At 37.2% G+C, this 14,527-nt stretch overlaps 1 protein-coding gene across 2 annotated transcripts in view; it reads left to right on the top strand.

The window, feature by feature from the left end:
• LOC131027206 (protein EMSY-LIKE 2) overlaps positions 1–14,527 on the top strand; it is a 175,218-nt gene that overhangs the window by 80,828 nt on the left and 79,863 nt on the right. For both annotated transcript variants that reach the window (XM_057957210.2, XM_057957209.2), the window contains exon 2: positions 3,513–3,725. The gene's annotated coding sequence lies outside the window, so the exon portion shown is untranslated. The remainder of the gene's footprint in view (positions 1–3,512; positions 3,726–14,527) is intronic.

Raw genomic sequence — 14,527 nt, 5'->3', positions numbered from 1 at the left:
GCTGGAGAGTCCGCACCCATTAGTACTGCAAAAATATATTGGTGCATTTTGACGTGTCATCAGCTTATATTAGTAATATTTCTTTATAGTTGGGATTTAGGATATGGTATTAGCTGACATTTTGGACTCTTCTCTAAATTCACCAATAAGTAAAGTAGAAATTGATTTTTCAATATTTATCCTAAAAATCAAGTGATAAATTGTTCACACCAATTTTTTTTTTAGTTTTTATTTTTTTCAATTTGGATGGATTTCCCATTATATTTTTGGCATGTTGTTTTATAATTTTTTTACATGGCTTACCTTTTTCCCTAAATTACTCTTTTTTTCGCAGCCTAATTAATTTTTTTGCTAATAGATTTTATAGCTGAGGTACAAAGAAGGTACATATGAACAGAGATCTGACATAGGCTCACTACAAGAATTACAAAAATAAAAGAGAGTTTATATGTAATTATTGTGGCAAGAAGATATATGCAAGTACAATAGGATGAAATACTATATTGAATGGTTCTATCACGGAATGAAGTGCCATCTTGGAAGAATCTCTCTTGGGCTAAGATGTGAGGCTTTGTCCAAAAATTTGACTCAAGATGGTCAACAAAAGAATTCAGGAATGCATTATTGGAAGGCTTATAAGAAAAATTACCAAACAAAAGAATGTGGACTAAGATTATTGATTTGTTTTCTTGTGAGCTATTACCGAATGTAATAGATTAATGACTCTCCTGATTTGCAATTGCTTTGACTCTAGTATTGTTCTCATGAAAAAACACTCATTCGAAAGCCTTACTTGGAATTGGGCCTATTGAATTTTCAAAGCTTTGATAGCATGTTGAAGTAAAGATTGAGCTCTGGTAGCATGCTGAAGTTTCAAAGCTCTGATACCATGTTGAATTTTTAAAGATCTGATATCATGTTGAATTTTGCACCACAAAAGATCGTAACACAACCCTGCAAGATCAAATGGCAAACAAAACACCTTCCACAAACGAGAGCTACACAAACGAATGCTATATTACTTATAAGCAAAGAATACATAATGAATTACAATTGTACAATGAGGTGCTTATTAAAAAATCACGAGCTAAAATTAGGAGAACTAAAGTGCAAGCATGAGGAGCTAAATAAAGCTCAACTCTAGTTAAACTAGAGCACAAATGCTAAATTAGAAGCAAGATTTCCTAAGTGAAGTTAAGCAAAAAAGCATAACTGGTTGTTTAAAGGCAACTAATACCTAAATATGCTCTAACAGGGCCAGAATTAGCAAGCAAGGTAAGAAGTAAGCTTTTTTTGGTACTATTTCCATATGCGGTAAGCTCTCAATATTGGCAGGTGATGGTTGATGCTAATATTATTTGTATTGTGGATTTAAAATTCCTAACTTCTGGTGATTTTAGAGCAATGCACGATGAATTTATGGCAGATGTGGGTAGATTAATTGGGGTTGGGGTTGGACTTGCATTTCAGAAATTGAAGGTCTGTGCAATTGTTTTGGATGGGTATTTTGATGGAAAATTTAGAAAACATTATTTTTTGTATTCCAACTTCAGTATTATGTTTTGGAAGGCCTTTGATACTTCAGATAAGAAGATAAGATAAAAATTGCAGAATTCTTGGGTGGTCCAATGATGAAAGTTATGTTAGGTATAAATATACTATGCTTAATTATGGATGATGCTGCAAACTATGTGGCTACATGAATATTTTACCATGGACAAAGCCCCACTAGCTCTTTGTTTCATTTGACAGCTGTACACATGGGTTCAATTTTGGAAGACATTGCAATTTGGCAAGTAAAGGGAGGTCTGCTATTGTTGGATGGATGTACTGATGGGACAATTAGACTGCCAGTAATTTTGTCTATTCTATGGTCAGTACTTTGCTGGCAAACACTATTGATGCTGTAGATAAGATGATGAGATAAACAATGCAGAATTTTGAAAAAATATTGGTAAAGGTTGTGTTGGAGGTGGCCGTATAAACTGTAGTCCAAATAATTATGGATGATGCTGCAAATTAGATGTTAACAGGAAAATTTGTTATGGAAAATGTCCTACCAATTTTGATCTCCTTTAGGAGCCCAATATCATTCTAATGCTGGAGGACATTGGCAATCAAAGTTGGGTTGAACCAGTTGTGAACAAGGAAATTTACATCTACAACTTTGTGTAATGAACTTGATGAGGAAGCACACCGACAAAAGAGAGCTTATTTGACCTTCCATCATACAGTATGCTTAAAGTTTCATTTCTTTGCATGCTTTTTATGACCCAAAAATGTTTTTTAGTGAAGAATGGATAACTTCCATCTATGCCAAGTTGACAAATAAAATTGATGAAAGATGAATTATTTACAGTTGTTAACCAGGTTGTTAAGGTGAATTCATTATATTATTAACTTCTTTCTCCTGAATTCTTCTGATTGCAGTCTAAATTTGACCAGCTTTCAGATTTTGAACCAATTTTGTAAAATTAGTAATTGAATAAGGAAACAATATGATAAAAGAAGTCATGACTTGAGCAAAGAGAGCAAGACTTCTAGATGAACTTTACAGTTCATTCCTGCTAGGATAGCTCTAAGTCCTTTGTATTTGTCAAGAGACTGAAGATCTTTTGAGAATGCCTCAAACAAAATGCTTTTAATGGTGTTCTTTGGCTCTAGTATGTTGAAATAGTAGCTAGCTCGGATACCTATCTATTGTATTTTAATGTTGTCAATGACAATTAAAATACACATGTATTATCTATTATGTAAATCGAACTTAGGGCTGGGCCCAAATACATGTAACTTGTAATTATGTCTTGCTTGGGCAAGACCTATATATAATGTAACTTGTGGATAGGACATGCCCTATAAATGTAACTTGTAATTTGGTCTGACCCTAATTGCGCGATGTAACTTGTGGTCCTATATTGAATGTAACTTGTAGATAGGGTAGGCCCAATATGTATTTTGAGAGATTATGTAATTGGGTTGGGCCCAAACTCATGTAGCGTGTGGTAAAGGCAATCAAGCAATAATGTGTTAATAGGTCAAGACCTATTTGGACGATATACATAATATTATTATTAAATTAACAAGGCAGGCCGACTTGAGACTTAACACCACAAGTCTAGTATATAAGCAAGTCATTTGCATAGCATAATGAATCAATTTACATACAAGGCGAATCATTCTTAAGGTTGTCAACACATGTAATCTTCTCTCCAACATTTGGCGATCTCTCTCTCTCTCTTGTGCGAACTTGCTCCTCATCCATTGAGATAATACACATTGTACTTTGTGGCTGGGTTTTTCACCTCCAAGAGGGAGGTTTTCCCAGGGTATTGGTGTGTCTTGTTTTGTGTTTTTTATTGTTGTTACTGTTCTGTTATAACCTGATTATTTAAGATTAATATCTGATTGCTTAAAATTAACATGGTATCAGAGCTTTAGGTTCATTCTTAATAATCAGATTATTAGTTGTTCTCCACTTTTAGTTTGTTGTTAGTTTTGCAAGATGGTTACAGGTCTGAAAGTCGAGGACAGACTTGAAGGTGCCCTAAATTTTACACCATGGAAGGTTCGTTACAGTTTGTGAAAGATAAGGATCTAACTGAACCTTTGGATATGGATGAGCTAAAGCAATTCAAGAAGTCTACTTTGAATCAGAAAGTTCAACAACAATTTCTGCCTGACAAATTAAAGGCATCGATGGGACGATAGCAAGAATAAGATTTTAGGTGCTCTCATTCCTCTATTCTCAATTATAGGGTCCACTTGGTTGGAGATTTGCATCTGATTACCTTATTGTTATTAGTGTCTTATCTAGTGCACAAGGTTCTCTTGCTTGTTAACTACTTCATCTGAGGGTGCTTTCATATGTCGGTTTGTGCATTTGTTTTCAGATCTTAGTATTGCATAACTTTCTTCCTAAGGTTTGGAACAATCACCCTAGTTCGAGCCTTGTTCTTGTGTTAAGAATTTGTTCTAATCCAGTTTGAACTATTGAAGATAGTTATGCCCTACTCTCTATTTTAAGTATGTTTAGCTCTCAACCTATTTGATGTGGTGATCCAAATTGATGCATTGATCTAAATACATCCTTGGCACTTAAGACTTCAGCATGTGTATTCAGATATAAATCTAGGAGTATTATGATGGATATAACAACATGCACAAATAGAAAGATGAATAAATTTATAGGAGATTCAGAAACATGGAACATCAGTCATTGGTGTGATAGACATCCTACTTAGTATCTATGCCCAATGTTGACCTTACTATCTTCATATTATGATTTGATCCCTTATGATACTTGCTGCATAGTTTTGATGCACTGTATTCTATCTAAGTCTTGAAATGCTCAATAGTTTTGCTGCTCTGGAATTATATACTCTTATGGTGTGTCTCTTGATTTGCATCAAATCTCTTAACATCGTATGGACTGCATTTTCTGTTCTGTTTTATGTTTGGATAAGGTTGTCATGTAGGGCTGTGACTGTGTAACGCTTGGTTCTCTTCAGCTCTTCATAATAGGCCCTCATGTTCTTTGTTATGTTGTTATTATAACCTTGCTGTGCTCCTCTTGTGTAGAGGATTGCCTTTAGCTCTAATGCATTTTCTGTCATGGCTTTCATCATCCTTACATAATATTCATTGCGATACTATCTCTTCAATTTAAGCATACTGCCTATTACATTCTTTGAAGTAAGTATTCTCTTGATGATGAAACCTAAGATGAATGAGATATCTAACTTATTGAAGTTGGCTTTCGATCATACGTTTGTGCTCAACTACAATGTGTATCCTTTTGAGTGGTCGATACTCATATCTGATTTTACGCATTGGCTGGAAAGACAATTAGGCTTATATACCTTGCTTATGGATTTTGTAAAATGTTTTCTGAAGTCATACACTTGCCTTAGTTTTCTAATATAAGCTAACTCTCTGTTATTCAACTATGGAAAACAATTTTAGAATGTTGTGTAGCTTTACACTATGGTTGAAGTTGATCATAGACTTGCAATATCCTTTTGAGCAATCTTGGCATATGTTGTCAATGGTGGAAGTCTAGATAAGTTACTTTACATGTTAATTCATTCTATTGGGATATTTTCTCTTCAAGAGTTTCTTGAATTACCATGCCTTCAAGCTTAAGAGGGAGCTTGGTTTCTTCACTTGAAGGTATGCTTTGATCATAATGATTGTACTATAGGTCCATTTTGCAAAAGTGAAGTAGGGAAAAGGTTGGCATTTCTCATCTTTGATTTATGGCTGCCTTCCTTGATTGATTCTTAGTTTATGCAACTTTCATGAGACTTGATTACCACAATTTTATATTAAGAATCAAAAGAGAGTTCCATATGGAAGTTTTTAAAAATATGAAGCTAGATGTAGTTAGAAGGAAACATTTGCTCTTGCTGCTAGATATACTAATATTGTAAATGATGTTCAATTTACATTCAATATGCAAGTTATATTCTATTACAATAATCTTGTTGTATTTATTATTGTCTTAATGTATGAATCTGACTATCTTCTTGTTTGTGGTAGGTGAGAGGAACATTTAATATTTTCTATGTCCTATCTCACAAATGCCACTCAATATAAGTATATAACAAATGGGGTACGATCAAGCAATGCCTTGATCGGTCATAACCGATCAAGACATTACTTGATCGTGCCTCTTTGTTTATACTAAACAAATGCATGTTCATCGTTAATACCAATTGGTGTGGAAGTATTATAACAATCGATGTCTATCGGTGTTCGCACAATGCTAACAGCCGATAGTTATCGGCATGTTAGCCTTAACAACCGATAACTATCGGTGTAGGCTTAACACCCGATAACTATCGGTTACTTTTTTATTATGCCACCCGATATATCATATGCAGCCCGATATTAAATGGTGTTTTGATTAATCATTTATTTATCATTAATTATGTTAATCGATATAAATTGAAATACAAGATTTTAGTAATTGATGAACATAAACAAAATATATAGTATGATTATCAATGAATAGGTTATTTATATGCAAATGTAGAATGACTATCAAAGAGGAATTAATTGCTTGAAGGTTTTATCATAGTTATCGATATGATAAATGATTGAATGAGAGACTTCATTTATCTCTCATTCAATCATTTATCTTACCGAAGCTATCATGCATTAACACTCCCTCTTAGCTAGGTAAGATGAATGTAGACAATATATTCAAGCATCACAATTCAATTGATAGTTAGCATTTTACATATTTTTAGGAAATCATACCACCAAATCATATGATATGAAGTATCACCTAAACACGTGATACTGAAGTCCATCACATCAATCTTGTGATTGACAGGATATCACCTAAGCATGTGATATCAGTATTGCCTACACATGCAATACTTAAGGATAATCATATGAGAAAGATTAACTTCTCATCTTTTCCAAGTTGTGATATGTGCACTAACACTTTATACAAATGTTTTATCACAACACAATCATGGCACATCCATGACACACCAGAGATCCAACATGATAACTGGTTTGGACATTATAAGATCGTTACCTTATAATGTCCCCATACAAGTGTTCCCTATCTTGAGAGATCGTCACCTCTTAGATATGAACCTAGGGGATAGAATCCAAAAATTGTGCTATCATTACAACACAAATTACCTTTCTATCATACCAAAACCTTTTCTGAAGTGATCAACCTTCACTCTGGAAAGAGGTTTGGTCAGAATGTCTGCAGTTTGATCTCCTGTACAAACATATTCCAGTTGGATTGCATTCCTATCTACCATATCTCGCACATAGTGGTATGGAATCTCAATATGCTTGGATCTGTCATGAAACACTAGGTTTACTGAAAGTTTTATGCAGCTCTGGTTGTCACCGTGTATAACAGTGGGTTTCATAGGTTCTCCAAACAACCCCATAGGCAACTTCCTAAGCCATACTGCCTCTCAGGCAACCATAGAAGCTGCAATGTATTCTTCTTCGGTGGAGCTTTGAGCTACAAAAGACTGCTTCCTGCTGATCCAAGATATCATAGCTGAACCTAGACTGAAGCAACACCCTGAAGTGCTTTTCCTGTCTGTCACACTTCCAACCCAATCTGAATCTGTAAATCCATGTAGGTCTATATCAACTTTCTCATATTTGAGACCAAGGTTTAGGGTACCTTGTAGGTATCTCATAATGTGTTTTACTGCAACCAGGTGTATCTCCTTCAGTTCACACATAAACTGACTTAGAGTATTAACTGCATAACAGATATCTGCTCTTGTATTTACCAGGTACATCAGGGACCCAACCATCTGTCTGTATAGAGTAGGATCAATGGGTTGTGACTATGCTGCTGCTTCTTTAAGTTTATGTAAGTTGGTTTCCATAGGAGAGGTCATGGGTCTACAGTTTAGCATTCTAAATCTCTTCAAAATATCCAAGGTGTACTTTCCTTGGTTTAGTATAATGTTGTCAGAATTCTACCATACTTCCAATCCTAGGAAGTAATGAAGGAGTCCTAAGTCCTTCATATCAAATTCTTTGGATAGATCATTCTTGCATTGATCTATAAGGTGATCATTTCTTGTGATTAATAAGTCATCAACATATAAAATCAATATTAGCATATCACCTTTATTTCTTTTGTAGTAGAGATTAGGATCTGCATCATTTTTGGAGAAGCCTAGTCTTGAGAGATAGGTGTCAATTCTTTCATACCAGGCCCTGGGAGCCTGTTTGAGCCCATAGAGAGCTTTCTTGAGTCTACACACATGAGACTCTGCATCATGAATTTCAAAACCTTCAGGTTGCTCTAGGTAGACTTCTTCTGAGATCTCACCATTTAGAAAAGATGTCTTAACATTCATTTGGTGTACCTTCCACCCCTTTGTTGCTGCAATGGCTAATACAACTCTTACTGATGTATACCTGGCAACAGGTGCAAAAGTTTCTTCATAATCTATTCCCTCCTTTGTGAGAAGCCTTTGGCTACAAATTTGGCCTTGTGTTTTTCAATACTGCCGTCTGTAGCATGTTTGATTTTGAAAAGCCATTTAGATGAAACCACAAATTTCTTGGTTGGCCTAGGAACAATCTCCCAAACATCATTTTTCATAATGGACTGATACTCTTCAGACATGGCATCCTTCCATACTTGATGTTCAAGTGCATCTGATACATTGTTTGGTTCAGCTTTAGAGAGATCATTTTTAAGGGCAACATAGCTAGTGAATTTATTAGGCCTTTTGCTTTCTCTGAAGGTTCCTAAGGGAGCAACAAACTTCTGAGCTTCTTCTACAGTTTTGGTGGCCCATAGTGGTCTTTTCTTGAGGTTTTCTCTAGGTTGACTTTGAGTTTCACTCATAGTTTCCTCAAGATTCTCCCTCTGAAGCTCATGAGTAGGATCTCTATCTAAGCTAGGGTTGGGAGTATAGACTTCAGGGTCTAGAGAGCTTTGGGCTCTTTTGAAGGCTAAGTTTTCTTCAAAGATCACATCCCTACTTAGTTCAATATTCTTTTGACCAGGTATATATATCCTGTAGGCTTTGGAGGTTTCACTATATCCTACAAAGATTCCCCCTTTTCCAGAAGGCTCTAATTTTAATCTTTTCTCCGTAGGTACATGAATCTAGACAGGGCATCCAAAAATCCTAAGGTGGCTTATATCCGGTTTTGATTTAGTAAAGACTTCCTCAGGGGTCTTATCTTCAAGATGAGAGTGAGGACATTTGTTTTGAATATATACAGCAGTGCTAGTTGTTTCTGGCCAAAGATTGATATTTAGATTCTGATCAAGAATCATAGCTTTGGCAGCTTCAATGATTGTCCTATTTTTCCTTTCTGCTATCCCATTTTGTTGAGGTTTGTAAGGTATTGTTAACTCACTCTTAATCCCTGAATTTTTACAAAACTCTTTAAATAATTCTGATGTGTTTTCCCCCCCATTATCAGTTCTTAGGGTTTTAATTTTGTTTCCTGAGCAATTTTCTGTTAATGATTTGAATTCTTTAAACCTGTTAAGGATCTCTTCTGATTCTTTACATTTCAGAAAGTAGATCCAGGTTTTCCTAGAGTAGTCATCAATAAATATTACATAATATAGAAATCCCCCCAATGAATTTACAGACATAGGTCCACATACATCAGAATGAACTAACTCTAAAATTTTACTTGTTTTCCTAGTACTACTCTGAAAAGCACCCTTAGTATTTTTACCTAGGGCACATCCTGTGCATGCCCCTGAATGATATTGCTTTAGCTTAGGTAGACCTGTGACAAGGTCTCCCATTGATGATAAAGCTCTAAAATTTAGGTGGCCTAGTCTTCTATGCCAGATTTCATTGGCATCTGTAGTTTCATGAATTAGGGCTAAGTTGGGCTCTGTGCATAGCTCATACAAGTAGCCTTGTCTGTGACCAATTGTTTAAGCTTTCTTGATGGATGAGTTCTTTGGCCAAGCCAACACTTACTTTCCATGAAGGTCACTCTGTATCCATTGTCCTCCAGTGCTGATATTGAGACAAGATTCCTCTCAATGCCTTGAACATATAGCACTCCTCTAAGTTGTAATGATACACCTGACTTTAGTTTGATGGTGCAGTTTTCAACTCCTTTGACAGGGTGTGTAGAGTCATCTTCGATGGTTACCTCCTCATAATTCTCCTCTTTCATGGAGTCTAGTACTTCTCTGAATCTTGTGATGTGTCTGGATGAGCCACTGTCAATCACCCAGGAGTTCACTTTGTTTGATGCTTGATTTGGGAGTTAATTCTAAAGCAATGAGGGTTAATTCTTTGCTTTGGATCTCATATCCAAGGGTTGCCAGTTCATCCCTTAAGGTAGATATTCGCATGAAGTAGGCATTGATTGATTCCCCTTTTATCATGGCTATATGATTTATCTCTCTTTTTAGAGCCAAGGTTCTACTGGCATTGGATATCTCAAAAGCGTCTTCAAGTGCTTTGAACATGTTGAAGGCTGTTTCATGTTTCTTTATAATGGGCATAATATTGTTCCTTACCCCATCAACTATGATTTTGATAGCCTTATCATTTCCTTCTCTCCAAATTGCTTTGTCAGGTTCAGTCTTAGGTTCTTTAGTTTCAGTCTTTACAAATGATTCAACTTTATTTTCTGTTAGAATCATATGAATTCTGAATTTCCATGCAGAGAAGTCATCACCCCCTGCGAGTCTGTCTTCAAATCTGATAGCGCTAGGCATTGATAGGATTGTGATGTTGAATATATACTTGATTTGAATTTTACGTAAAATTGAACAGCCTCAGGTTCGATTTAACTATAGCTCTGATACCATGTAAATGATGTTCAATTTACATTCAATATGCAAGTTATATTCTATTAAAATAATCTTGTTGTATATATTATTGTCTTAATGTATGAATTTGACTATCTTCTTGATTGTGGCAGGTGAGAGGAACATTTAATATTTTCTATGTCCTATCTCACGAATGCCACTCAATATAAGTATATAACAAATGGGGTACGATCAAGCAATGCCTTGATCGGTCATGACCGATCAAGACATTACTTGATCGTGCCTCTTTGTTTATACTAAACAAATGCATGTTCATCGTTAATACCAATCGGTGTGGAAGTATTATAACAACCAATGTCTATCGGTGTTCGCACAATGCTAACAACCGATAGTTATTGGCATGTCAGCCTTAACAACCGATAACTATCGGTGTAGGCTTAACACTCGATAACTATTGGTAACTTTTATTATTATGCCACCCGATATATCATATGCAACCCGATATTAATCAGTGTTTTGATTAATCATTTATTTATCATAATTAATGTTAATCGATATAAATTGAAATACAAGATTTTAGTAATCGATGAACATAAACAAAATATATAGTATGATTATCAATGAATAGGTTATTTGTATGCAAATGTAGAATGACTATCAAAGAGGAATTAATTGTTTGAAGGTTTTATCATAGTTATCGATATGATAAATGATTAAATGAGAGACTTCATTTATCTCTCATTCAATCATTTATCTTACCGAAGCTATCATGCATTAACAAATATTAGAACCACTATAGCTAATGCTACAGGCTGGAAGTTAGATATAAAGACTGTTTCCTTAATGTTGTCTATATTGAACAACCTGAAGGTTATGAGATTCATAATAGAGAAACTCACGTGTGCAAACTGAAGAAAGCTCTCTAGGGTCTCAAGCAAGCTCCTAGGGCTTGGTATGAACGAATTGATAAGTACTTAGTTAGTTTAGAGTTTTATAAGAATGATGCTGATCCTAACATGTACTTTAAATTATTTAATGGTGAAATCTTAATTCTGGTTTTATATGTGGATGATTTATTTCTAACTGGTGAAGATAGTCTCATCATTAGGTGTAAGAAAGAATTAGCTATTGAATTTGAAATGAAGAATCTAGGTCTAATGCATTACTTTCTAGGGTTAGAAGTGTGGCAAAGACCTAATGAAATTATTCTAAGTCAAGGAAAATATACTATTGATATATTGAAAAGATTTGGTATGATGGATTGTAAATCTATGTCTACTCCTATGGAAACTAACTTGAAGAAGTTGAGTATTTTTGTAGCTAACCCTGATTTTGCAGATGCTTCAGAGTACAGGCAGTTGATTGGATCCTGGATGTATCTAGTCAACACTAATTTGCTATGCAGTGAGTGCACTTAGCCAATTCATGAACCAGCCGAAGCATGTTCACTTGGTGGCAGCCAAGCACATCTTGAGATACTTGCGTGGAACAGTTGGCTATGGAATAAAGTATCCAATCAACACAGTAATCAATTTGGAAGCCTACTCTGATTCTAATTGGGCCGGAAGTGTTATTGGTAAAAAAAACACTTCAGGAATGTGATTCAGCTTGGGTTCCGCTATGATCTCTTGGGCCAGTAGGAAATAGTCCTCAGTTGCATTGAGTACTGCAGAACCTGAATACATTGCTTCAAGTGTGGCAACTAGAGAAGCAGTTTGGCTTCGCAAGCTTCTTGCTGGGTTGTTTGGACAACCTTGGGAATCCACTGTTATTTATTATGATAATCAGAGTTGTATTAAAATGTCTAATAATCCCGTGTTTCATGACAGGTCAAAACACATGGAAACTCATTATCACTATATTCGTGATATGGCACAAAAAGGAGCCTTCTAGCTGAAATATATCAGCACTGATGAACAGGTTTCTGATGTTCTCACCAAGCCTCTAGCTTGAGTGAAGTTTGAGTACTTCAGAGAGAAGCTTGGAATTGTGGAGAACACAATATTGATTGAGAGGGAGTCTCAATCCTAGTGATGCAATTTAGACTGCATTTTCCACCCTCTGCGGGCAATGCAAGGTGACAGTGTATCCTTCTCTGGGAGAAGGCTGAGGTGTAAGACCTCTTCCACCCTCTGCGGGAAATGCAAGGTGGATCCATCCTCTGCGGGCAATGCAAGATGGACATCATGAAATGAGTTCATGATATTTATGTATTTTGTTGCAGGTATACTCTATGGAGCTTATGCATTCATCCTTGCGGGCAATGCAAGATGAAGGTCATGAATAGATCATGACAAGTGGCAGCTATCCTCCCTAGCTAAGAGGGAGTGTTGAAATAGTAGCTAGCTTAGATACCTATCTATTGTATTTTAATGTTGTCAATGACAATTAAAATACACATGTATTATCTATTATGTAAATTGAACTTAGGGCTGGGCCCAAATACATGTAACTTGTACTTATGTCTTGCTTGGGCAAGATCTATATATAATGTAACTTGTGGATAGGACTGTTGGGCCTTCTTATTTCTATCCTTATTTAATAAGTTGGGCATTAATTCCCATACATAATGTAGGAGTGTTCTTTATTCTGCCCCTGAGGCTCAAGGTTCAAGTTTCTCGTCATCGCTTGCGATTACGCTCCTCTTCCCAGCGACGGTTGTTTTCTTTGTACTCCTAGAGGACCTATTGGCGTCGCTCCTCACACTGGGTTTCCTCCCTTCGGTGTTGGTGGGCAAGGGTTGCTTGGGCTAGGAGACGTGGGAGTTGGTGCAACAACCTATTTGCCACCAGAGTGACGTTGAGAGCGTCCCAGACTACACCCTCGGGTACCTCTTCCTGTGTAGCCTCCCCTCGTACGAAAGTCTCTATAGCCGCTTGGAATTGGGTCACGAAGTCGCTTGTCAATGCGTTCTCCCCTTCGTAAAGTTCTCTCAGTTGGCTATCATCCCCCTCGATGTTATTGCCAATGGGCTGGCCCATTATCCTACGTAGGCCATTCACGCTCCATGGCTACCCAGATTCAGACAGCAACGGCGCCAGATGTTTACCCCCCTGGGGTGTGTTATTAATATTGCATATCAATAGTCAGATGATAACCATAGGAGAGAATAGTAACTAGAAACTCAAAGCAATGCTTTCATTAATGCCAAAATGTCTAGTACAATAACCATTCTCTGCATCAGTGTCTCCAACAAGAAGTAGAAGAGCATATATAAAGACACGATCGAGGGTTGTGGTTACCACCCGTGGGGAACCGTCGTGCAATGGACAACTGCCCTCGACGACACTAACATACTTAATCAACGTAGCTTAACAAGTAGTACAAAGCCCATTTTACGACCAACACCCCCCCCCCCCCCCCCCCAAAAGAAAAGTGGTCTCCGGATGACAAGGACAAAAATCCGGGACTAACACAACAAAATGGGGATGAAGTACATTGTATACAATAAGAAAATCACTGAGAAGAAGGGGCTGAGGGGGCGTCCCTGAAGGAGGTAGTTGCATCGCCGATGAAGAAGATGCAGGAACTGCTGATGCCAGTCGAGCCCGGAACTCATACATCTGCTGCGTCCTCGCCTGAAAACCCTTTTTTGCTACCATCCGATGCTCAAGTGCGGATTTCACCATTATTGCTTCCACAAGGAGTTGTTTTTTCCTTGACATCACAGTCCTCCTGTGCCTAAACCAAACTTGTCTGCAAACACGCTTTTCTGTCTCAGCCTCCACAAACTGCTACTCAAATGATACTGTCTCTCTAGCCAATTTGTCCTCAATAGCCACCTGCGCTGGCCTCTCAGCATCCAACTCTTGGGTACGCTGAGCTAAGTCTCACACGACTACTGCCTCCAACCTAGTGGTCAGCTCCTCCCGATCCCTCTTTGCATCCACCAAGGCAACCTCACGTCCAGTCGAGACATACTCCGGGTTCCTCAAAGCGTACCATTCATGCCTGGAAGTGGCCACAACCCTCTGGCACAAAGGCTAGGAGACGCCTCAAATCCTCCATCACTCTCCCCAAAGGCTGATAACTGAATTGAATAACTCCTTGGTGCCATACGACTTCGGCTTATGGCTTCCCTGCCAATGCTTAGCTTCAGGCTTCTTTCTTATAGTACAAAACAACCCCAACACTTACCGTGACTTCTTTGATGCCCTTCGCCCAACTCAAAAGTGTATTGTTGCTAAAAAATAAATTGGGGGTCTGGGGCAGTGCCCTAGTGGGGTCAACACCAATTTACAACCTTCAGAACCACATGGAAGT

The sequence above is a fragment of the Cryptomeria japonica genome, chromosome 2, assembly GCF_030272615.1.
Source record: "Cryptomeria japonica chromosome 2, Sugi_1.0, whole genome shotgun sequence".
NCBI classification, from domain to species: Eukaryota; Viridiplantae; Streptophyta; class Pinopsida; order Cupressales; family Cupressaceae; genus Cryptomeria; species Cryptomeria japonica.
The sequence above is the reverse complement of the archived record's forward strand: the minus strand, read 5'-3'. Positions and strand labels throughout refer to the sequence as shown.